General features: G+C 49.2%; 1 long non-coding RNA gene across 1 annotated transcript; it reads left to right on the top strand.

Moving 5' to 3' along the window:
- Positions 1 to 1,117: 1,117 nt before the first annotated feature.
- On the top strand, positions 1,118 to 2,422 carry LOC136303616 (uncharacterized). The gene is made up of 3 exons (XR_010724267.1): positions 1,118 to 1,249; positions 1,372 to 1,591; positions 2,292 to 2,422. It is a non-coding gene; the product is annotated as an uncharacterized lncRNA (long non-coding RNA).
- Positions 2,423 to 25,690: the final 23,268 nt, after the last annotated feature.

Genomic DNA, 25,690 nt, shown 5'->3' with positions numbered 1-25,690 from the left:
ACAAAGCCAATAGTGGTTGTAAAAGTGCCACTCCCAAAGCGTCCCACTCCCAAAGAGTCCCCTTCCCAAACTGTCCCAAAATGTCCCATTCCCAGTGTCTCATTCCCAAAGTGTCCCATTCCCACAGTATCCCAAAGAGTCCCATTCCCAGTCTCCTACTCCCAGTGTCCCATTCCCAAAGTGTCCCACTCCCAAAGTGTCCCACTCCCAGTGTCCCACTCCCAGTGTCCCATTCCCAGTGTCTCACTCCCAAAGTATCCCGTTCCCAAAGTGTCCCACTCCCAGTGTCCCCTTCCCAGTGTCCCACTCCCAGGGCCTGGGGAAGCTCCTGCTGGTCGTTCCCATCACCTCCCAGCTGAGGGACAATGAAGAAAACCCAGGGATAAAATGTCTGCAACTCCTGTTCTGATAACAGCTGGGAAGGTGCTTTAGCCCCCAGGCACTGCCGCCTCCAATCCAGGTTATCTTTGGGTTGGAATCATGGAATTTGGGGTGGAAGGACCTTCAAGCCCCACCCTGCCACGGGCAGGGACACCTCCCACTGTCCCAGGGGCTCCAAGCTGGCCTTGGACACTCCCAGGGATCCAGGGGCAGCCACAGCTGCTCTGGGAATTCCAGCCCAGCCCTCCCCACCCTCCCAGGGAGGAATTCCTTCCCAAGATCCCATCTAAATCTCTCCTCCTGTAGTTTAAAGCCATTCCTCCTTGTCCTGGCACTCCAGGTCCTTGTCCAAGGTCCCTCTGCAGCTCTTTCAGGCTCCCTTGTGGTCTTGGAAGGCCCCAATGAAATCTCCCCAGGTCTTTCTCTTCTCCAGGCTGGACAGCCCCAACCCCCAGTCTGAGCAAAGTCTCCTGCCGCCAGCTGCAGAAAAACGCAAAAATATCCAACAACTTCTCCAATTCTGCATTTGTAGTTAATGAAACAGATTGATGAGGGAAAACCCAAATTGCTTTATCAGCAAGGCTGAGCTGAACCAGCCCCTCCTAAACTCTTGAGAAGTGACTTTGTAATTTTTTTCTCATGTGTAGAAAGCTTAAGATTCCGTGTCTGGAGTCCTTCAGCAAAGAAAAGTAGACTTTTTACCAGAAAGATCTTTCTTGTCCCAGTATCTTTTCAGAATACTTTTAAATAAGTAAATGCTGCACATTGTAGTCTCTTGATTTGCCAGCATTTCCTGTATCACTACTGGTATCCCAGGTTTTCCTCTGGCATAGAAATTGCAGGAGTAAACTTTTACTGCTTTTTTTTGGTAATACAGTACTGCTTGAAAGTAAAATTACTCATGTCAGGAATCTAAAGTTATTTCAGCATCAGACTCTTCTCTGCCGTGCAATGCTATGATGTTGTTTTTTTTATTTTTTTATCCTCCAGAATTATTCAGAGCTATATTTTGAGGGAAGAGGCTGGAACCCTCTCATCAGAGGCCTCTGACTTCAACAAAGTTCACTTGAGCAGGCGTGGTGGGATTATGGCATCTCTGTATACATCTCACCCTGCAGACAGTGGGCTCACCTTGGAACTCTCCTTAGAGATAAACAGGAAGCTTCAGGCTGTGTTAGAAGATACATTCCTGAAGAATATTACATTGAAAGTGAGTAGCTGTGCCAGTTCTTGTGCACATTCTTGTGGTTCTTAGATGCTTCCTTCACTGCATGCTGTGAAAGGCTTTTCAGAAGTCAGCTCATTGTGATTTGGTGCCACTGATAGCATTGAGGTTAACCGGGGAGTTACGTGACATGATGCCATGTTCCTCCAGTTTGGTACCCTCAGAGTATGCTGCACTAATGGGCTGCTGCTTGAGATAAGACCTGGAGTGCCTGTGCCTTCAGCAGGGCAGGGTCTCTCCATGCTCTCCCCTGGGCATGTGGAACCAGGAGCATGGGCTCTGCCTGCCTGGCCCTCCTGAGCTGCTGGGGCAGCACCTCTGCTGCCACGGAGAGCTGGCAGGCTGGAAAATGGTGTGCAGGCTGCCAGCTGGGCTGCAGGGTTGTGCACAAGCTGGAGATCTCTTCCTGTAATCATCATTTCCCTTAAATGCTTAGGGGAACTAGCATTCTACCTTCTGGGCATCCTATGGAGTACTGGTAACTGCAAAAAAGGACTTGCCAAGAGCTTTGAGTTTTTTATTGAAATGAGTTTGTTTTTTTTCTGACTCTGATAATTTGCATTTGTTCTGGATACTTGAAAGTATCAACCTGCTGACATAAACACTAATTTTGACTTATTAGTGCATTTTGTGCTGATGGATTAATTTCCCTGTATAACTTATCATTTTTTCCCCTCCCACGAAGGAAAACCTGCAAACTTTAGGAACAGAAATAGAACGGCTTATTAAACACAAGCATGAACTGGAACAGAGAATAAAGCAGACATAACTAAAACTTCTGGGGACTAACCAATGTGAAGATGCAGAAGAGGCAGGTGCTACAGACCACTGAGTTTTGCATTCTGCCTGCCAGCACAAGCATCTGGGTTTTTGCAAAAGAAGCCTTTGGCCACACAGGCTCACTTGTGTGAGAGATCAGCAGGGTTTGGCATCTGTGTGGTTCTGTCTACCCAGTACCCCAGAGCCTGAGGTACTGCTGGAATTCACTGCACACTACATTTATCTGAAACTTCTATTTGAATTACAGATGCTTTGCAGTGCAGACTGTTTGGAGTGAGTTGCCATGAGATTTTAATTTCTGCACTGTGTAATTAATCAGTCTCTTAATGATGGAGCTTGAAAAAAAAAATAAAGCCAATTATGTCTTAGTTGCTATTGAACATATCCAGTGTTACTGAGCTTTAAGGGCTTTCAGATGTTTATTTCCTTTCTTGCATATTATTTCTGATCTTTGGGTTGATTAAGCATTTTTGACATGTGCATGGAATAATGCTTTATTACAAAAGTTTGGGTTTTAAGTGGTGGCCGTAATATTGCATATTTTTTGCTTTAGATTAACATTCAACTGGTCAATTTCTTTATTCCAGAGGAGTGAAACAACAGTAAAACTAAGGAGAATTTGAAAGTGTTCTGATTCAGTTCTTGAGTTCATTTAGTTGAAACCAATGTCAGTTCAGCAAATCTTGTAAACCCTTGATCCTTAGACTTGCGGATCAAAAGAAGTTTGATACCAGATAATTGGTTAATAAAGTTCTCTGGGCTTCTGCATCACTAACAGCATTGAAGGAATTTAAGCTGCCCATTGTAAATCTATGTAAGTATATGCACACATGATGATTACATCTGTTTTCAAAGACAGCTGGAAGCTAATGAAACTTTCTCATTAGCTGTGACTAGACTAACTAGTGACAATATTGGTAAGAAATAAGAAATAGATCTAAATGGGATTCTAATCTATTGTTGTGAAAGTGGCACAGAAATCTGTGCGACTCCTTGATTTTACTGTCGTGAAGAATTAATTGGTCAAAGTAACTGAAAACTGTTGCTTAGTCCTTCAGTGGCTGAGAGGGTGATGGGGGAAGAGTGACAAGGTTTGGTTTAGTCACAACATCATGTTCACATTTGAATTCCAGGATAAGTAATGTACAGGATCTGAAATATCTTTATTCCAGCAGTAAATGTGTAGTTTCTGTATCTATCACCTTTTGACCAAAATCAATTGATCAGATCACCGTGTAAATACATACTTCAGGTTTTTATTAAATACTTGAACTTCCTATTGCCATGTAAAAAAGAGTCAATGTACATTTACAATAGCAATGCTTTAGCTACTTTAATCAAAAAGGGGAGTGTGGGGAGAATCCGTCTTACTGCAGGTACTGTTTGCGTTGTACACAAAACAAGGGACCTGAATTTGGCAGCACAGAGAAGGATAATTGATCAGACATCTGGGTGACTTAGGGGTGTGAACACTCGGCTAGAAGCAGCTGGACTGTCTGCAGACTGTTCTGGCCCCCACCAAGACTCTTCTTGTTGCCCTCGAGTGCCTCTTGCTGTAGGCAGGGGCTCCGAGCGGTGCTGCGGGGTTCTGCCCCTCCGTGCTGGCTGCCGGCCCCTGCTCGCGTATTGCATTTCACCTTTTTTTCCCTCATTTTTTTGGGTCAATTTTGGTCAATTTTTTGATCTTTTTTTTTTGGCTTATTTTTGGCTCCTTTTGGGCCAAATTTTGGACATTTTTGACATTTTTGATCTTTTTATCATTTTGGGTGGTTTTGGCTCCTTTTGGGTCAATTTTGGACAATTTTGACTCATTTTTGAATATTTTTGGGTCATTTTTTGGCCATTTTGGGTCAATTTTGGGTCAATTTTGACGATTTCTGTGACTTTTTCTCTCCCCTCCCCTCCTGCCGCAGAGGAGGCGCCGGAGCTGGAGCTGCCCCTCCCCCCACGTGAGGAAATGGGGGGAAATCCCTCGGATTTGGGTAAACAATGGGGAAATTGGAGAAATTTGGGTGGAAATTTGTGAAATTTCAGGGGGACATGGGAAATTTTAAAGGATTTTGGGAGCTTTTGGAAAATTTTGGTGGAAATTTGGGAAACTCGGGTCAAAAATGGAGAAATTTGGCAAGGGTTTTTTTGGAAAATAGGGAATTCTGGGAAATTTGGGCCAAAATTTGGGAAATTTGGGTCAAAACTGGTGAAATTTGAGAAAAATTTCGGAAAATTTGGGAAAATTTGGGTCCAAAATTGAGAAAATTTAGGGAAAAATTTGGGGAAAAATCAGGAATTTGGGGGGAAAATTGGGGAAATTTTGGGATAATTTGGGGGAATTTTGGTGGTTTTAGGTAATTTGGGGAAATTTTAGGGAAAATTGGGGATTTTTGGGGAAATTTGGAAGATCTGGGGGAATTTTAATAGATTTGGCTAGATTATTTGAGGAATTTTTGGGAATTGGGACATTTTGGGGAAATTTTGGAGACTTTTGGGAAAATTTCAGGAATTTTGGGGAAATTTTGCCCTTCCCGCTGCGGCTGCGTCGGCAGCCCTGGGGGCTCCTTCTGCCGCCCTGAGCCCGCAGAGCAGGGCAGCGGTTGCCGATGGCTCGAGCCATCAAATCATTCAAGGTCCTGTTGGGCTCCCTTAGACACTTGGGCCGAGGGATTCCTTCCGACCTGGGCCACTTTGGGTGGAGCGGGGGCAGGGCCGGGGCAGGTGGCAGGGTGTGCATGGGCCCTTTGTGACACGGTGCAGCAGCGTGGTCACCATGGCAGGGAACAGCACAGGGTGTCCAAGGAGCCTTTGTGACACGCGGTGACATAGGTGCTGGCAACAACGCAGCCACGCCACAGTGCTCGGAGCACGCCACGGGACAGGACGCGCCAGAGAGGTGCTGTGAGGAGTTCCCACACAGCCCGCTCGTTTGTGCCCGACCCGGAGCCTTTCCGAAGCGCTGCTCCTGCAGCTGACCTCGCGGCCAGACTGCGGGACTTGGTGACTCGGAGCTTTCCCGAGGCATCTCCCAACCCTGCGGTCGGTGCCCTCGCGGCCAGACCACAGGATCTGGTGACCTGAAGCACCACGAGGAGTCTCCTGTCTTTGTGGCAGGAGCCCTCAAGACCAGTGTGCAGGACTTGCTGTCCTGCAGCCTTCCTGAGGCTTCTTTGTCGCAGGTGCCTTCAAGGCACAACTGCACGACTTGTTGCCTCAGGGTTTTCCCTGGTTTCCTCAGAGGCATCTGTCTGAAGGTGCCCTCGAGGCCAGACGCTGACATGGCGGGCAGATTTCGCAACCTCCTCACAATTTGCTGGAGGAGAAGAAATACAAGCCCTGGAGATGCTCCAGCACAACCCCCTCAAGAGCTGGAGCAGTTCCAGCCACAGCAGGATGGTGAGTGGCAGAGCCGGGCCACAAGGCCGATGGCTGCGGACAGCTTGGCCCCATCCCATCCCATCCCCGTTCCCATTCCGCCCACTGACAGGATGGAAGAGGGGCCGAGGCTGCCCCTGCAGCAGCTGTGCTCCATCCCCTGGGGCATCCCGGGGCTGTCCCTGCCTGGGGAGAGCAGGGCTGGCTTCTCTGGCCGCTCCTGCAACCCCTCAGCTCTGGCTGCGCTCGCTCTTTGCCAGATGCAACCATGGAGCAGACACAGGAGAAGAAGCCCACCCGTGGCCGCTTCCGCAGATCACTGAAGGTACGTGCAGCCATCCCCGCCTGGGCTGGGCCTGCTGTCACTGCTCGGCCGAGCTCCGCGCTTGGAGCACTCCATGGAACGCGTCTCTCTTCCCTGTCCTTTGCTCTCCTGCAGATGTTCCGGAGGCTCGTGCCCATTCGGCGTAGGACGACCAGAAGCCGTGCAACAGCTGAGCCTGACCGCAGGCCGACTGAGCTCCAGGCAGAGCCCAATGTCAGCCCAGATTTGACTCAGCGCTTGGATGCTGCAATCAATGACGCAGCAAATACAGACATGGCAGTGACTGAGTCCGTGGCCTTCAGAAACACCAACACAAAAGAGACCCTGAGTCTTGGAGGCCAGGAGAGTGTGGCGGGAGGGGAAGCACTTCTTGGGGAAAGCTGCTCCCTTGGACAGCGCTCCAGGTCTTCCCCATGTCTCCTCCAGGTGCCAGCCATGGTGAAGGACCTTCACCAGAGACTGGCGGCCTGTGTCACTTTGGATGCCAGGATGCGCTTGGACTTTCTGAGGCTGGCCGAAGAGCAACCTGCTGACGTTGTGCTGACCCTCCTGCGCTGTGCCCCAACGTGTGACAGGTATGGGGCCCACCTGCCTTGAGAGCTCAGGGCTCAGCAGCCTTTAGGGCCCATTGCCCTGCAGAGCCTGTCCAATGGGCTCTGCCAGACAGGCGGAGCGGTCCAGGACCCTTGGGCCCCTCTGTTCCACCAGCCTGCTGCCATGCTCCCTCCCTGCCCCTCAGGGCACCAGGGCTCTGTCACCTGGGCCTCCACAGCTGCACAGGGCATGCTACTGTGACTGAGACGGCCCTGACACAGAGCTCCAATCCCACAGAGCTGCTGCAAGCATGTGGAGAGCCATAGGCTCGTCGGCTGTGACAGCGGAGAAGGTGCTGCCAGCACTCATCCGCGTGATGGAGGATTGGCCTCTGCATACAACGACCACCTCCGATGGCGACAACGAGGACGTTTTTGCCCTGGCGGTGAGCTTCTGGAACCGGCCTCTGCTTGCTCCCCGGTCGCCTCTCCATCAGCTCTCCGTCCTCTCCCTGCCTCAGGCACTGGCTTAGGGCAGGCTCAGGGGGCTCCAGGCCCGTCGCTCCCCCCGCGTCTCCCCTCGGGCCCTGCCACACGGACATCTTAGCACTGAGCTCTGTCTCGGGCTGCTTCTTTTGCAGGCAACTCTGGGGCTGTGGCTGACTGTCCAGGTGCCCAAATGCCACAGGGCAGTGCTCCTTCATTCAGCCCGTCTGTTTGTTGCTCTCCTCTTCCACATTGTCATCACCACACAAGAGATGCCAGTGGAAGTTGCTGACTTCTGGAGAGCGTGCCAGGAGGAACACGGCCTTCCCAGCAACCCCAACAGGTGCCAGTCCTCCTGTCTTTTCAATGTCCTTGTGGCTGGCGCCAGCGCTCGCCGTGTGACCTGGGTTTTGCTCTGCACACAGGTTTGCAGTGCAGGCCATGAAGGCTCTGTTCAGCCAAATGTGGTGGAACACAGAGATGATGGCTATGGAGCGCAAGCGTGGCTGGGACACGCTGCTCTGTGCTGACACCCAGCACTATGCCGTGGGTCTGCTGGCCAGGTGAGAACCCCTTCTCTCCCACATTTGTCCCCTGTGCCCCACACAGTCCCTGTGCTCATGGCCTCGAGGGCCTCGTCACCGAGGGCCGGCCAAGCCGACTGGAAAAGGCTGGCAGAGGAGGGTGCCCAGAAGGGGCCGCCTCCCAAAGCGCCCACATCCCCCTCCAGGGATACTGGGGAAAGACCGGACCTGTGAGTTAGACCTCCTGGGAGAAGACTGTCCCCCCCACCTCAGGCTCTTGCTGCCTTTTTCCCCCTGACAGGGAGATGCGCCGTCACTTGGGCCACAGCTGTTCCCGCATTGGCTTCTACCTACTCCAGCCACTAAGCAGGGAGGAGCCACGCTGGGATCTGCCCTCCCTGGCATTCCTGGTGGAGGTGAGCCAGCGCTGCCTCGCTCAGCTGCCTCTCAGCCCTCTGCCCTCTCGTAGCTGCAGCTGCCTGGGCCGGTGCCCGAGCCCTGTGCTGCTGCTGCTGCTGCTGCCTGGGCCCGGCCCTGTGCGCTTCTGGGCTCCTGCTGTTCGGGTCACCTGTCACTGCCCTGTGCCTTTCAGGTCATCAAGTTCCTGGACCTGAGGGAATGTGCAGGCCGTGTCCTGGAGGAGATGTCAAGGCACCTGCGGGGCACGTGCAGGCAGAGACGTCACCTGGCGCTCAAAGGCCTTGTGCTGCTCAGCGAGGAGCCCTCAATGGTGAGAAGGGGGCAGCGGCTGAAGCTGCGCTGGGGAAAGCAGCCCCTTGGGCTGGCTGGGCTTCAGGAGCTGAGGCAGCTGCTCCCAGCTCTCCTGCCTCCTGCTCCAGCTGCTCGAGTGCTTCGAGACAGGCCTTTGGCCTCTGGGCCCAGCAGCGGCAGGGTGGGCTAGCAGAGCCAGGGCGGTGTTGGCGCTGCAGCTCTTGGTGGCTTCCCAGCACAGCCTTGTGTTCCATACAGGCCGGAGGTGTACGCAGCCTGCTTCCAAGCCTCCTGGAGCGGCTTGGGGATGCCGACGGAGAGGTGGTCGCCATGTCCCTCTCTGCGCTCACCAATGTGTGCCAGCGGAAAGACTCCGTGATCGGCAGGACCACTGCCCTGAAGCTAGCCGACCTCCTCCTGTCGCTCTTTGGAAACGTAAGGCTCTGCGTGCCACGGGCATTAGCTGCTGCCCAGAAACTTTGTGCCCTGGGGATTTTTAGGCTTTTGCCCGGCTGGGCTGGAGAAATTGGTGCTGAGGCCTCCTCCGCTTCCTTTCCTTCAGGACAACAGCCAGGTGCAGCTGCTCTCCATTCAGCTTTTCCAAAAGGTGATGGGCTTGGTAGCGGATGAGGGCAAAGAGCCACTGAACACAGTTGTGAGCCAGAGCCTGCTCCCACTCTACTTGCACTGCCACGAGGTGAACGAGCGCGTGGCCAAGGTGAGGCGTTGTGTGATGCCGGTGCATCCCTGACAGGGGGCTCGGCTGCCTCCTGCCCGGGCACCTCTCCCGGCTCGCAGCCTCCTGCTGGCCCTGGCGCAGGGACGCAGGGCCCGTGCCCTGGGCTGGGCTGCGCTGCCAGCTCCCATCTCTGCTGCTCTCCAGGCCTCTCGGGAAACGCTGCATTGTGCGGCCGGCTTCCTGAAGAGGAGCGACCTCGAGCACATGCTGAAGACGGAGAAGCTGTTCAAGTTCGCCGAGTGCGTGGTAAGGACGGCCTCTGGGGGAGCCCCCTGACGGCGGGGCTCGGTGTGCGGGGCTGGCAGCCGTGGCCCCTGCCCAGCGCCGCACGCAGGGGCTCCGGCCTGCGCCCCACACGCCGCTCCCTTCCGTGGGGCCGCGCGGGCTCTTCTCCAGGCTCCTGTGCCCCGAGTCGGGCGCCGACGGAGCGCCGGCCCAGCGGGGCCGCGGGGCGGGGCGGCACCGCGGCTCCCCGGGCAGCACCCGGCCCTCCGCCCCCTCCGGAGCCCGGCGCCCGCTGGCCGGGCCTCGGGGCTGTGCGGGCAGCGCAGGCCGGGGCTGGGCGCCGGGAGCGCCCGGCCGAGGGGCTGAGCCCGCGCCAACCCTTCCCTCCCTCCTGCCGTTCTCTCCAGCTGGCAGACGACAGGAGCCGAGCGGCCGAACACCTGCGCCTGGCCCTGCCCTACCTGGAGCACCCACAGGAGCCCCTGCGAGAGGCGGCCATCAAGCTCATCGGTGAGCCACGAGCCCGGGCTCCCTCCCAGCCCCAGCCCCAGCCCCAGCCCCAGCCCCCGTCCCGGCAGCGGCATCCGCGCCCGGCGCCGTGGAGCCGCGCCTGCCCTCGGGGCTGCTGCCGCCCTCTGCGGCCGTGCCCTTGGGCGGCAGGATGCGGCAAGGGCCCGGGCCGAGCCCTGCCGGGGCAGGAGGCCGTGTGGCCACAGGGCTGGCAGCGCCGCTGGCAGGGCGCCGTGCCGCTGGGGCCCTGACAGGCTCTGTGTTCCCAGGGATCGCCGGGGTGCGCCTGAGGAGGCAGAAGGAAGAGCTCCAGGCCCTCAGCGAGGGTGAGTGAGGGCAGCGGGTTCTCAGCGGGGCTGCCGGGGGGAGCCGCAATGCTCGCGCAGGGGGCTGCAATCCCTGTCCTGCCTGCGGAGGGCCTGGCTCCCTGTGCGGACAAGGGCTGGCGTGCGCAGAACACGGAGAGATTTCGGGGACGCGTGCGGGGCGATTCGTGTTTAGCACCTTGCGGCGAATCCCGTTGGCCTCTCTCTCCTCTCTTGTGGCGGCCACGGCAGGAGCTGGCTCGGATGGCCCTTGGCAGGAGGGTCTCCTTGGACTCCCGCACATCCGGGCTCTGACCGGGGCTCTGTGCCTGTCTCTTCCAGCTCTTCAGGCCCTGAGAGACGACGACAGCCCCTCCCAGATAAGCCTCTTTGTCCAGCTGATGTTCGAGGAGCGAATTGCAGAACTGCAGTCATCTGCTAGCTCAGAAGAACCGGTGGCCTTAGAAGACCTTCAGGGGCCACAGAAGATGAGACCGCCTGGAGACGGAGGAGCCGGAGCTCCAGGCACAGCTGATGATTGACGCAGCTGATGCCTGTGGGAAGCTCCCGTGCCTTCAACCCTCTCCATGCCTTGCTACACCATCCGTCCCTTTTCCCTCCACCCTTCCTCCCTTTTGACAGCTCCATGTCTTCAGCCCTCAGACCATGCCACTCCCCTTTTTTCCCTCCCAGCTCATCCCTTTGCTTTGCCTTCCATTAATAAACATTCAAAGAGAAGCTGATTGAAGGCACTGAGGTGCTTTTCCCAAAGACTGGACTCGGTTCCATGGGATCACAGACTGGTTTGGGCTGGAAGGACCTTCAAAATCACCTTCCACCACGCCAGGGTGCTCCAAACCCCAATGTCCAGCCCGGCCTTGGACACTGCCAGGGATGGACACCCCAGGATGGACACCTCGTGCCAGGACCAAGGCTGGTGCACATCAGGCACCCAAACAAGCCCCAGCAGCTGCAGCCTCGGTGGTTTTAATCCCAACCATCCAACATTCCCGAGCCGGCAACGTGGCAGTGCTGACCTCTAGTGAGAGGTCCCTGGAAAAGGGAGGATTTCTTGGGATAAAGTTCCCTTCCTAAAGCCTACGAAGGCAACACCAGAACCCTCAACAACCAAAAAGCACGGGTGACAGTGTCCAATGAAAGGTTTTCTTTAAAAAACACCCCAAATTCACAAGGAAAGCGTCCAATCAAAGCCTCAGAGCTGGTCCCGAGGAGCCCAGAAAGGACCAGGACAGCTCAGGGGGACAGGGAGCTCCCAAACTGCTCCTTTGGGTCCCCTCATTGTCCTCCAGAATCCAGAACTTTCACCCAAAATGTCCCTCGGGAAGATGAGAATTTTCCAGGCATGTCAAAGAAATCTCCACTGCACAAAAATCTCTTTTAAAACCAAGCTTTAAGACTGGGAGTTCTGCTTAGATTGAAACGATGAAATTCAGGATATTCTACATCAAATGCAGCTTTTTGATTCTAACGGACTCCTCTCCCTGCAGCCAAACAAACATCAAAGGCTCCTGAGCTTTTTGTGGCACACCAGGATTCCCTGGAGCCATCCCAGGAACATTTCCTGGAGTATCCCAGGAATATTCCCCATTCCTGGGGCTCCACAAACCTCCTGCCCCTTTACAGCAAGCTCAGCTCGGGTCAGAGATAATTGATCCAATTACCTATAGGAGGAATGAAAGCAAAGCAAAGCGCACTCTGCAGGAGCCCTGGGAAGTCCCTGTTCAGCAAGGAGCTTCCCACTGAAATGATGGGAAAATGATGAGTTCCAGCATGAAATTCAAGGCTTTTCCCTCTGGAAGCAAAATCCAGTCCTTGCATTACCTCTTTTTTTATTGGTTTTAGTCACTAAGTCTTAAAAAATAAATCGGTTTTCACATTGTTCAGGCTTGGAGAGGTTAGTGCTGTTCCTGAGCTGGGATAAATTCCTGAGGCTGGGCACTTTTTGTACTTCTGGAACTGGAGATTCCTCTGCAATATTCCCTGGGGAGCTTCTCCTCACCTTTTCCTCCCCCAGAAAAACGAAGCAGAGCAAGGAAGGTGTCCAAGAAGGAGAGGCTGGAGAAGCCCCACCTCCCTCCAGGCTCATCCCAGCACTTTCCTGATGGAATTTTCCCATTTCACAGCCAGAGAGCAACCCCTGGCCCCTGACTCAGCTACTCATGGAGTAATTCGAGCCAAGAGGCTGGAGCAGGTACTCACAGGTTCCACCAGAGCCACCATCCCCCATCAGGATCCTCTGGATTGTCCAGGAAGGAGGAATTTTTAGGCAATATTGGAAATCTAGGATCTAGGCTTGCCGCAAAGCACGGAGCATCTGCTGGCGCTGGGCTCTGCGTCCCAGGAAATTCAGTGGATTCCTGCTTCTCCACAGGGCCAAGCTGCTATTTCAACACACTTCTGTGGGCCAGGGTTGAGAAACAGGAGGAGTAATGAGCTGGGAGCTGCAAAAAAATAAAATTCAAGACATTCCTCAGCTTCTGAAATGGGCTAACCTTCGAATCCTTTCTCTTCATTAGATTTTTCATAACTGGGAGGTTTCTTCCTGAGAACAAATCCCAGGGATTTCACTCAGAGGTGGAGTTGCTGGCTGGTAAAAACAACCAAATCCTTTAAATAAACCCCTCAGCATTCTGGTTTTTAATCAGTGATACCTGAGTTCCAAGTTTGGACAGGTATTTATTCCTTAAACTAAAGGCATCAGCTTTTGGCAGCAATTTGGCCAAATCATCGTCCTTCTGTCTCCTGAGCCTCTCCTGCTCTTCTGCTCTGCAAAAGGAAAGCGGCGAAAGATGGTTTGCCCTGAGGGAAAAGCCTGCCAAAGCAGGGAACTGCTGTTATTTGAGTGTTAGTTCCTATTTTAATGTTGTTGTTGTTGTTTGAACACCTAGGAAACGCTTTGGGGCAGCAGGTGAACGACCCTGAGAGGCGCAGGGCTCAGTAACTCAGTGTAAAGAAAGAGAGAGGCTGATTTCTGCAGGTTCCTTTTATTTCACTCCAAGATTTCAGTAGAAAGAGAAACCTTTTGGTTTTTCCCCAGATTACAAGGTGCTCCTTTTAGGATTTTTTCAGATGTATCTCAGGAGGAAAGAGCATTTACCTCTCTCACCTGTGGAAGCAGCCTGGGTTTGTGCACACTGCCAGAAAGAGTCAAACATGCCCACAGGCTTTAGTGCGTGTTGCTTAAACACATGCTCTGGACATTTTCCTACTGGCAGCAGAAAGGATGATGGGGACAGTTACATCAATCGAACTGAACTCTAGAATTCCATATCTAGTTTTTTAGTTCCTTTTTTTATGCATTTGCAAACCATCATCTTACCTTCTGCCCCTTCTCTTACTGTTATTGGATATTGTCTTGTTGGATGTAATGTTTTAGGGTAGCTCAAAATAAATTTTAACAGCTTGAGATTTCCTTACACCTTAATTATAGAGGTTGTAAGTCAGTCCGTATTTTTTTCTGACAGATGCCTCATTTTTATACCTCAAGCTTAGTGTATTAAAGTCTCTACTGTTTCAGAACCCACAGTTATCATGGATACAAAGAACAGTTTAAAATGCATCATTTAGTAATAGATACAAAGCTGAGGGGCAAATGGGCATCATGTACCCTTTGTGAGAAACCAACTCCAAAAGCTGTACAGACACATTGCCACTCACATCTCAGGGAAGGGATAGATTTTTTCATTTAGGTCAGCAGGAAATGGAAATTTTCTGGCAGTTTGAAACTTATCACCAACTCCTGAAGTTTTGTGCAAAATCCCAGTGTGCAACATCTGGGTATTTTGCAAAGTCACCTGGCTGCAAACCTCAGCCTCCAACAAATGAAGTGCAGCTCAGCTGTGAGGATTTTTCTGTAACATCTTTAGAACATAAGAGGTAATTAAAACCAGTTCTGTTGCCTAGTGTTACAAAATTGATTACAACTACATGCAGTAACTGCTTTAGACTTGGGAGTTATTTTTAAAAGAAAAAAAGTCCACCACATAAAACATTGCCCAAAAAATCCCCTTGCAAGGTAGTTTTAATGAATCTTTCATGGTCCAATGAGCTATTGTATTAGGTCATTCTCCTGATGAAGCAATGCTCCAGTCTCATTACATTTAGTCAGAAAGAAATAAGCTGCTAGTGTTATTGGATTTCTTATAATTAGTTAAAAAGCAATTTTTTAGAATTTCCTTTCATAGGGTTGGGGGAGGAGGGAAGTTGAGACAAGTAATATTGTGCTGCATATAAGTAAAATATAGTGCTCCACACACAATAACCATTCCCAGCTGAGATGTGCTTTAAGGTTTGGGTAAGTCAGCCTCTTTCTCCTGTATCCTTCCTTCCCGCTCCTGTCATCTCTGCTTTTCCAAACAGCAAACCTGAGAACGATCTCAAAAGGCTGAAAGTCCAAAGGAAAAACACCAGGCAGTCCCCATAGCTGGTGGTAATTAATAGAAAGTGAATCAGTTGCTTTGTACAGCAGATAAAGGAAAAGCCCAGCCAGAATAACCTGCCTCATCACCACATTGTGTTCCCAACAGAAATTAATTTTGTGAGCTGTGGGAGTTTGAAACAAACATGTGAGGGCTAAAAAGACCTAATGCCATCATCCCAGCGTGGAGAGGAAGACTGAAAGGTGCTTTCAGGAGAACGGCTGCAGTCTCTGGGTAGGGACAATGTTTTCCCCCCTGTGGCCTTTATGAAAAAAGAGTAGAATAAATAGTGCCACATGTCTGCACAGCTGGAACATCTGTGACTGGTTGGCACAAATTTACAATCCTACCTGACCGCCTGAATCTGGCTGTAATTGACAGACACGGCCGTAATGGCAACATCCTATCGATCTTCCCTGGGACCAGAGCACCTCAGGCTTGAACGACTAAATTGTGGAAAAAGAGCATGAGATCCCTCAAACATTCACAGAGAAAAAAAGCATTCTCACATTTTAGAACGTATGCCTGATTTTTCATACGAGCCCAAAGGCAGCCTGCACAAGTTGATGTAAAGGCATCTGATGAAGGTTGCTAAATACACAGAAGCTCATTAAGTGCATGCTTCAAAAGAGCTGGAGCCTGGAAAAACTTTTCAAAATACCAAGTATGCTTATCCGGCATCTGGGTAGAAATCTGCTGTCAACACAGCTAGAAATGGGCTCATTGAACTCCATGGAGTTCTCCTAAATCCTTGTTTAACACGAGATACAACGGATGTGATTGCAAGTCCTTGTATGTAGGTGATAAAGCAGCCCATCCACAACAAAATGAATGCTATTTTATAAAACTGCAGCTTCTTATTCAACATGCTGAAGGCACCTAAAAGTTTTGCAGTGCAGCATGAACTATATTACCCCAAGTAAACAGCATGAAAACACAACTGGTGCGAGCAAAAACCCTCTCAGATTTTCAATACCTCCACTCTCCTCCCCACATTCAAGTTTCCTCTAGATTCAAGATTATTCTAGTATAAATTCCTAAAGACATGATTCCATCTTTATACTAGTTGGCGTTTTTATTTATTCCCACTAAAATGTGTTCTGCAGAAAAATATTTTCCAATACAAAACTCCAAAACATTTCACAGACATACTTCAGAAAAGAAGAAAATCATAGGTTTGCTAAGGAATTCACAGGCCTGCCGTGCATAACTACAAACCTCTTTCAGCTGTGATCAAGACACCTTCTGTAGTTATAAATCTTAAAACTTAAGTCTTATTTACTGGATAGAAGCTTGGGGTTTTTTGTTTTAGTTTTTTGGGGGCTTTGGGGGGGTTTTTTGCTTGGTTAGTTTTTGAGGTTTTTGGTTTTGGTTTTGGTTTGGTTGGTTTTTATTTTGATTTTGTTGGTTTTATAAGAAAGAAAAAGCATGCTGTGATAAGACTGTGAGATTTTTTTTCCTGGGTTCATTTCTTGCTTTGGGAAGCACTGCCTTTTTAACAATATTTGCAAAAGAGGTTGAGGGATACACTGAAACACACTCTAAAATACTACAGAGATAAACAGGGATCCACCATCCCTGTGTGCTGGATTCCTATCCCTCATTCCCACTCCTGGAAATGCTTTTGATAACGATAAAACATGTTGAACTCTTTTTTGTACTTGCTGACACAACTGCTAAATCCCAATAAGACATAAAAGATTTGCAGCTTGCTTGGATTTACATCCAAAAGAAACAAAAGGCACAAGGCTGGGAAAGGGTGAAAAGTCCTCCACAAAAGCAGTCATGCTTTGCAATGTCCAAATGAAGGAAGACACACAAATATTTTCAGGAAGACCGAATGTAGAATGGAAACACTTGGAGATGGGCAAAAATAATAGAAAAGTGAGCAACCTGAAACTCCTGGCATGCCCAGAGACCTCCTGACACCACGCCAGCCTTAAAACAGACCTACTGCTGCTACAGAATAACCATTCTAGGGAGGCTATTTTGAATTATTTCACATAATTTCAGTTCCCAAAGGGGCTATAAAGCACTATTGGTAGTCATCTGTACTACAATCATTGATCTTAACTTTAATTATTATTAATGCAAAAATATTTATGAACCAAAGCTATTCCCTTCCATTTCTCTGTCCCTTTCAAAGCTGCTAAGAGCTGGATAACTAAGCGAAGGAGTGCCCTCTGGGAAGTCAGCGGTGATTGCCTCATCCTCAAAGGGGAAATTGGAAATTCAGAGTAGGGCAAGAAGCTTAACTCCAGCTATTGAACAGCTGCCATAAAAGAAAGAGTTAAGTAGACAAGGGCACTTGTGTGGAGAAGAGGCAGCTGAAGAAAAGGTAAAAACCAGACAGCTGTGAATGCAGGCACTGAACAGAAAGCAATTATTCTTTTTTAGAAGAATATGGAAACATCAAACTAAACCAGCAGAATGAAGACCAGGATTCCTCGCAATGTGCAATGGGGACACTTTTGGACAATCCTATGTCCCAGGTGCACAGTTAGGGACTCTTCCAGGGCCAAAAGACTAGACTGGAAATCTCCTTAACTGGATTTAGCACACGCCTGCAGCTTCATTGTGTTCAGAGGAACACTCACCGTAAAGGTAAAATCCCCAGGAAGCCACACACAGCACACTGTGGAACAAGCAATTTCCTCTTAACCCATTTTAGTTCTTTTGCCAAGACCCAAAATTAGAAGAATGGCAGCAAAGTGGATTTTTCCCCTGATATACCTAATCTTTCTATCAATTAAATGTATTCCCAAATGCTTTAATAGACGGGTTTTAATTATTACTTCTACCACTTAAAAAATAGTCTCAATAATTTCCTTAAAAATCGCTGAAGCAAGGCACCGTTCAAATGAAGGATACAATTAAATGGGGCTATTGATAAAAATTTTCTCCATATTCAGAATTTTTCCTGTGATTTACATGCATTAGCAAAAACAGTATCAACTCTTCCCTGCCAGAGTAGTTGAGCATCTTCCTGCTACTAATTCAGCACACATATTTCAGCCATTACCCAGGGAAGGCAGTGATTAGGCAGCTTTCCAGTAAACAGTCCTTAAAACAGTTCATAAAAATTCCATTTAGAAAAAGGTTTGTTTCCTGCTCGACAATTTGATAAGATGTTGCAATTACTGCTTAGGGATATATTTCAAGTCCACCAAGTGAGGTAAATTCCATTTCCACACACGCTATCATAGCGTTTGCAGGTTAAAATGCCATAGAGTAGTTCTTACGTACTCAGAAGATGCAATTAATTTGGGTGCTGCTTTTTTAGAAACACACGCTTAGAAAATCCTAAAAACTTGCAATGAAAAAAGTGAAAATACCTACAAAACAGGCCACAAAAGGCAGATTCTCAAGTAGAAATCTAGTGGCATTGTCTGAATCACAACTTGCCCAGACCAAAAACTGTTCCTAGTAATGGAGAGAAAACAACATCACAATCTATATATTCTTTTGACATCCCACCTGAGGTAAGACCCCTAGTTCAAAGGTCCCAGAATAACCAGAAACAGTCAGTTTTACAGGTTACAAGGAAATCAAAGAAATACTCAAATTTTGGCACAGTAATTCCTAAACTTAGAGCATCAGTTTGTTATCTATAAATGGAAAGCATTTAGCTTGTTTTAACAACTTCCTAAAAAAACCAAAATTCAATTGCAACATTTATTATCTAAAAGTGTTCTGGTCAAAATAAAAATGAAACTCAAAATTATGAACCCTTTTTATGAAAATAGCTGATACTTATTAGGCAATAAACGCTTGCTCTCTCCTGTTTTTATTTCCTCAAAAAAGCAACATAAACTAAAACAATGTAATCTCATGTGTTCAGGCTCCATATTTGTTGTTTTGAGAAAAGGCTTTATAAGAGCATCATTGAGGGCTCTTTAAGAAACTAAATCTTTCTAGTTTAATAGAGTGACAAGGTGTATATGACGGCATCAAATGAAAAGGAAAATGAGCTGTCACAATAAAGTACTACTGAAAGCCTCAGCACAAACTGCATGACAAGCTAAAAGAAAAAGAATTATTTTGTTCCTTTTGCTTTAACCAAAGTCCTAACACTTAGGACCTGCAAACCGCTGCCATTTTAGAGCCAATCTGTATTTTAAGTGGATGCAACTAGCCCTAGCAAACGTAGCAAAAAGTGAAATGTTCTCAAATTGGTCTTAGCATGTGCACTAATCCATCCACACCACATCAGACGTATCTTGTAGTTGATAATATTTTACATACTTACAATAATTACTGTAATTCAGAACCTTGACACCCATTTTCCTAAGATAAATCAACGTAAGAAAAATTATTCAACCTCCCTTTTCTTCTAAGGGTAAATGCAAAGCAGTTTGAAGCTCACTGTAGGTTTAAATTTTAATCCAAGGGCTGATGGTCTGCAATATGATTACAGTCCTTCCAATGTCAAAAGTTAACAGAGGAGTGGAGTCTATTTCAAATGACTGGCTCTAAACATCTCATAATTACATTAGATAAATTACACTTTACACATAATTGCAACAAGTTTTTGCCTTATTAGGCACCGGTCTGAAATACTTGGCAGTTTCGCAGTGAAACACTATTCCTCTTGATGCATTTGGATGAGGTCCTTACCCTTCTACCATCACAGTCAGGGATCTGCCACTGGCATAAAATTCCAGATGGATAATGCCAGCAATCCTAACTACTTCACAAAACAAACAGGTAAGGAGGGAAATAGATTAATATGCTGTTCTTATCCCCTTTCAACTGACAGAAGTTTTGCATGCTTAAAAAAAACAATCCGGTTTTTCCATGACATCATTCGGCTTGAATACTAATGCTTTTCCTTAATGCAACTACATGTACACGGATGTACAACTTCTCTTCACACAGAAGCAATGCCCAACTTTACATGTTTTTCTTTACTCTGTTTCCCCTGATTATAATTCTAAGATCCTTTCTGATTTTTACGCCATTTCCCTGTCTTAATTCTTCAGTGTTGTTAAATGAAGTGCCCCTCTCCATTCTGTGAAGATAGAGTGATTTACAGCAGCTGAGAATCAGGGGATTGTCCAGTAATTACAGCTTTTCTCAGTAAAGTAGTAGTATTGGATTCATTAACAGTGTTTGGATTCATTAACAATTAAAGTTTATTTCACTGAACAACAAGAACAAAGCTGGGTCAAGCTCCCTTGTTAGGCTTTGACACTTCCTTCAGGAAGACTACAATTCAACCCAGGGTTTCATTTTCTGTTTGGCTGCTTGTAAAATAGAAGGCATCTTGAAAACGATACTTCCATTTAGGGCTCTTACTGTGGACCTTACAGGCACTGTAAATGTGGAGTGGCTTTGTCTTAAACAGCCTAATCCTGCCCATTCCACAGAACAGACATTTGGAGTACAACGACGATGGGAGCATGAAAACGCAACATTAACAACTTCTTCATTGCAAAGAGTAAGCGCAATCCAAGTCTTGCTGTTTCCTTGGTAAGACCATAAGAAATGAGGCAGGGAAAGTGAATGTTTTGGGCTTGCAAGCCATTTTCCTTGAGCTGGGACATCTGCTGATTGCAAGGGTGTTGGGGGTTAGGTTTGTTCTTTTTTTCTCTAAAGAATTTTTTCCCCACAAGTTACCAAGGAGACCAAGTGTTGGATACTTGAGAGTACTTAACCGAAACAAAGAGGTGGACAAAAAGTGGAAGGGGGAGATAACGCAAGTAAAAGACAAAGCTTGAGGCAGCTGCGTGCTTTTCTTCTTCCGGCGTTCGGGGAGACGCGTGTCTGCCGCTCCTCGAGGAGCTCAGCCGCCGCAAAGCATGCCGAGCGGAGAACGGCTGTTGCTGGCTGGAGGAGTTTCACTGTGGCCAAAGGGATCCAGTCCTGGGAAATCTACTATCACCGGTTCGACCTGAATCCTGAGTTTTTCTCTGCCACTCGCGGAAGCTGGGCCGCTTTCTGCCTCACCTTCGGCTTCTTTGGCGCTGCTCCTCTTGCTGCAGCGTGACCCTGCACCCCCTTCGCTGCCGGGACATCCTGCCCCTGCCTGCCGGGACGCCCTGCCATCCCAGCTACCAGCCCGGGACTTTTCCACTGTTTCAGCTTGGTGCTCTGAGGATCCTGCAGAGACACCGAAACCAAACTGCCCTGGGTTTTGTGAAACAAAGCCCTCAAGGTTCTTGGTACTGTTGTCGTTTGTCATTAACGCTGTAGTTGTTTGGTGGGGGGGGAGGTTTTTTTGTGTTTGTTTGCTTTGTATTACATACTAGTGAAGAACTGCTATTCCTATTTCCCAAATCTTTGCCAAAGAGCCTCTGATTGTAATTTTACCTAGCAGATACCTGTCTTCCCAAACCAAGACAGATTTTGGTGCCCAAGTGTGGGGCTTGAGGGCACTGAGAAAAGAAAAGGGAAGAGAAATAGCAGTTCTTAACTAACCTAGTACTTTCTTTTGTGTGCGTTGGATATAAAAACCTCATTAGGCTGCATCATGTGGTCTAACTTAGCCTGGTTTGGGTGGCATGTGGTTGTGGCTGTATTCCTTCCATTTGCAGGCCATTATCTAAACATGGGCCCTGTAACTAAGGCTACTGTGACTGTCATCCAGTTTATTTTATGGCTTAATAAGGTGAAGAACTCATGGATTTTTAATTTCCTCTGGAAGGCAGGCACATGGATTCAGGGCTATCGTACACTAACTGTGTGTTTTTGGAGTTACTTTAACAATGGTACCTACTGTGAGGAAATGACACCGGGGGAAGTTTCTTTTTCCCAACCCTTTACCCATCTCTTTGGGTCTGCCCCACCAGTTTTTGAAGGGTTTAAATCCTCTCTGAATGCTAATGATATCATACAATGGCTGGTGCTGCTAATATGCGTATTCTATTTAGCATTCAGAGATAAGGGAAGACTGACCTGGATAACCACCCTGATACCTAGCCCACAGAATAGGGATGATACCCCAGAGCCTGACTCTGCCCCACAGCCTGCCTCAGAAAGGACCCACCCGGATTGCGTTGAGGTTCTGGTAAAAGAGATGGGCCAGATACTGAAGGAGTACATTTCCCCAGCTCATGAAAAACCCTCCCCCTGCCCCGAGAAGGCAGAGACTGATGGTGCAGCAGTGGAACCCACAGATGTTACAACTGTCCAGGTTCCAGCTGAACCACAAGGGCAGCCACAGCCAGCAGCAGTCGCCCCTGTGGAAACAAGGAAGTGTAAAGTGAAATCGTCAGATCCTGGTATTAAGGATAAGAAAGGAGGGTCCTCACAGTCCACAGAAGAGCCACAGGTTGAGATCATCACTGAGTCCCTGACATATGAAAGTCTACGTAATCTGCAAAAAGATATTGCACGACGAGGACGTGAGGCTTATACAGCCTGGCTACTTCGAGTCTGGGACCTTATGGGTACAGGTGTGCAACTGGATAGTGCTGAAGCAAGGAATTTGGGACCCTTGACCCAGGACTCAGGTATAAATCAGATATTTGTAAGAGAGCAAAGGCCCCTTCCCCTTTGGGAACGACTTCTAATGAGTGTGAGAGAGAGATTTGTCCACAGAGACAGAATGCAAGAGCACAACAATAGAATGCGATGGAAGACCCTTGAGGAAGGAATCCAACAGTTGAGAGAAGTGGCAGTATTGGAAGTACTTTTTGGGAGGACCGGACAGCATGATAATGACCCCGACAAGGTTAAATGCACAGGGCACATGTTGTGGAATCTGGCAACTCATGGACCATCCCAATACGCCACATTCATCGCAACAATTAATGCCGAGGATAACCGAGAGACAGTGGGTTCTGTTGCCAACAAGCTCAGAAATTATGAAAGTATGATCAGTGGCCCAATGCAGGCTCATGTCTCTGCGGTGGTGAAGGAACTCAAAGAGGAGATAAAGGAGGTGAGAGAGGAGATGAGAAGGAACAGTTCCCATGTAGCACCGGTGCGAGTCACAGGCCCCAGAATCAGAGCCCAACATCCCCCAGCGAGAGAGAGAGGGTACACCCCTCGAGCTGACCTGTGGTTTTATTTGCGAGACCACGAGGAGGACATGGGAGCGTGGCATGGGAAACCTACTTCTGTCCTGGCAGCACGGGTACGTGAGCTCAAGGAGAGAAACGCTAACAGAGGGAGTTCCACTAGAATGAAGGTAGCCTCAGCCTCCCATGAGCAAGCTGCCAGGTATTACGGAGGTGGGAATGATGTGTCAGATTCCCTCGAAGGAACCTCTACCATGTATGTCCAAGAAGGGAATAATAACCAGTGTTAGAGGGGCCCTGCCTCTAGCCAGGAAGAGGCACGGGAAAATCGGGTTTTTTGGACTGTGTGGATTCGATGGCCTGGCACATCAGAGCCACAAAAATATGAAGCTTTGGTAGATACTGGGTCGCAGTGTACTCTAATGCCATCAGGACATGTGGGGGCAGAACCGATTTCCATTGCCGGGGTGACGGGGGGATCACAGGAACTGACTCTGGTTGAAGCCGAGGTGAGCCTGACCGGGAAGGAGTGGCAGAAACTTCCGATTGTGACCGGCCCAGAGGCTCCATGTATTCTGGGCATAGACTTCCTCAGGAATGGATATTATAAAGACCCTAAAGGACTCAGATGGGCTTTTGGAATAGCTGCTGTGGAGACAGAGAACATTAAGCAGTTGAACACCTTGCCGGGACTATCAGAGAACCCATCTGCAGTGGGACTCTTGAAGGTAGAAGAACAACAAGTACCTGTTGCCACCTCGACAGTGCACCGTCGGCAGTATCGGACAAATCGGGACGCCGTGATCCCCATCCACAAGATGATCCGTGAGCTGGAGAGCCAAGGGGTGGTCAGCAAAACCCACTCACCCTTCAACAGCCCCATCTGGCCTGTGCGCAAGCCTGATGGAGAATGGAGACTGACTGTGGACTATCGTGCATTGAATGAAGTGACTCCACCGCTGAGCGCTGCTGTGCCGGACATGCTGGAACTTCAGTACGAGCTGGAGTCCAAGGCAGCGAGGTGGTATGCCACTATTGACATTGCCAATGCATTTTTCTCCATTCCTCTGGCTGCAGAATGCAGGCCTCAGTTTGCTTTCACCTGGAGGGGCGTGCAGTACACCTGGAACCGGCTGCCCCAGGGGTGGAAACACAGCCCCACCATCTGCCATGGGCTGATCCAGGCTGCACTGGAGAAAGGTGAGGCTCCGGAACATCTACAGTACATCGATGACATCGTTGTGTGGGGAAAGACTGCAGCTGAAGTATTCGAGAAAGGAGAGAGGATCATCCAGATTTTGCTGAAAGCCGGGTTTGCCATCAAGAAGAGCAAAGTCAAGGGACCTGCCAGAGAGATCCAGTTCCTGGGAGTAAAGTGGCAAGATGGACGGCGGCAGATCCCCACTGAGGTCATTGATAAGATCACAGCAATGTCTCCACCGACCAGCAAAAAGGAAACACAAGCTTTCCTAGGAGCCATAGGTTTTTGGAGGATGCACATTCCTGAGTACAGTCAGATCGTGAGCCCTCTCTACCTAGTTACCCGCAAGAAGAACAATTTCCACTGGGGCCCTGAACAGCAACAAGCCTTTGCCCAGATCAAGCAGGAGATTGCTCATGCAGTAGCCCTTGGCCCAGTCAGGACGGGACCAGATGTGAAGAATGTGCTTTATTCTGCAGCCGGGAACAACGGTTTGTCCTGGAGCCTTTGGCAGAAGGTGCCAGGGGAGACCCGAGGCCGACCACTGGGTTTCTGGAGTCGAAGTTACAGAGGATCTGAAGCCAACTACACTCCCACAGAGAAGGAGATCTTGGCCGCCTATGAAGGAGTTCAAGCCGCCTCAGAAGTGATTGGCACAGAAGCACAACTCCTCTTGGCACCCCGACTACCAGTGCTGGGGTGGATGTCTAAAGGAAAGGCTCCCTCCACGCACCATGCCACCGATGCCACATGGAGCAAATGGACTGCCCTCATCACACAGCGTGCCCGTATTGGAAACCCAAATCGCCCTGGGATTTTAGAGATAATTACAAACTGGCTGGAAGGAGAAAACTTCGGTTTCACGGACGAAGAGGAGCAGGAACAAGTGACACGGGCTGAAGAAGCTCCTCCGTACAACCAACTGCCAGCAGAAGAAACACACTACGCTCTTTTCACTGATGGTTCCTGTCGCATCGTGGGAATGAACCGTAAGTGGAAAGCAGCCGTATGGAGCCCCACATGACAGGTTGCAGAAGCCACTGAAGGAGACGGGGGATCAAGTCAGCTTGCTGAACTCAAAGCTGTTCAATTAGCCCTTGACATTGCTGAAAGAGAGAAGTGGCCAAAGCTCTACCTCTACACTGATTCGTGGATGGTAGCCAATGCTCTGTGGGGCTGGCTGGAAAGGTGGAAAAAGGCCAACTGGCAGCGTAGAGGAAAACCAATCTGGGCTGCTGATGAATGGAAGGACGTTGCCACTCGTGTAGAGAAGCTGCCTGTGAAAGTCCGCCATGTAGATGCCCATGTTCCCAAGAGTCGGGCTAATGAGGAACACCAAAACAACAAGCAGGTAGATCAGGCTGCCAAGATAGAAGTGTCAAAGATAGATTTAGATTGGCAACACAAGGGAGAGTTGTTCCTAGCCCGATGGGCCCATGATGCCTCGGGTCATCAGGGCAGAGATGCCACCTATAAGTGGGCCCGAGACCGAGGGGTGGATTTAACCATGGACAGTATTTCTCAGGTTATCCATGACTGTGAGACATGTGCTGCAATCAAACAAGCCAAGCGGGTGAAGCCCTTATGGTATGGTGGGCGGTGGTCCAAATATAAATATGGGGAAGCCTGGCAGATTGACTACATCACCCTTCCCCAAACTCGCCAGGGCAAGCGTTATGTGCTAACCATAGTGGAAGCCACCACTGGATGGTTGGAGACCTACCCTGTGCCTCATGCTACTGCCTGGAACACCATCCTGGGCCTGGAAAAACAAGTCCTGTGGAGACATGGCACCCCTGAGAGAATCGAGTCAGACAATGGGACTCATTTCAAGAATAGTCTTATAAGCACCTGGGCTAGAGAACATGGCATTGAGTGGGTGTACCATATTCCTTATCATGCACCAGCAGCCGGGAAAGTTGAACGGTGCAATGGCCTGCTTAAAACTACCTTGAAAGCACTGGGTGGGGGAACCT

Source organism: Chamaea fasciata, unplaced genomic scaffold, assembly GCF_029207755.1.
Source record: "Chamaea fasciata isolate MVZ Bird 193981 ecotype frontalis unplaced genomic scaffold, bChaFas1.0.hap1 SCAF_39, whole genome shotgun sequence".
NCBI lineage: Eukaryota > Metazoa > Chordata > Aves > Passeriformes > Sylviidae > Chamaea > Chamaea fasciata.
Note: the sequence above shows the minus strand (reverse complement) of the source record. Positions and strands in the feature narration are given on the sequence as shown.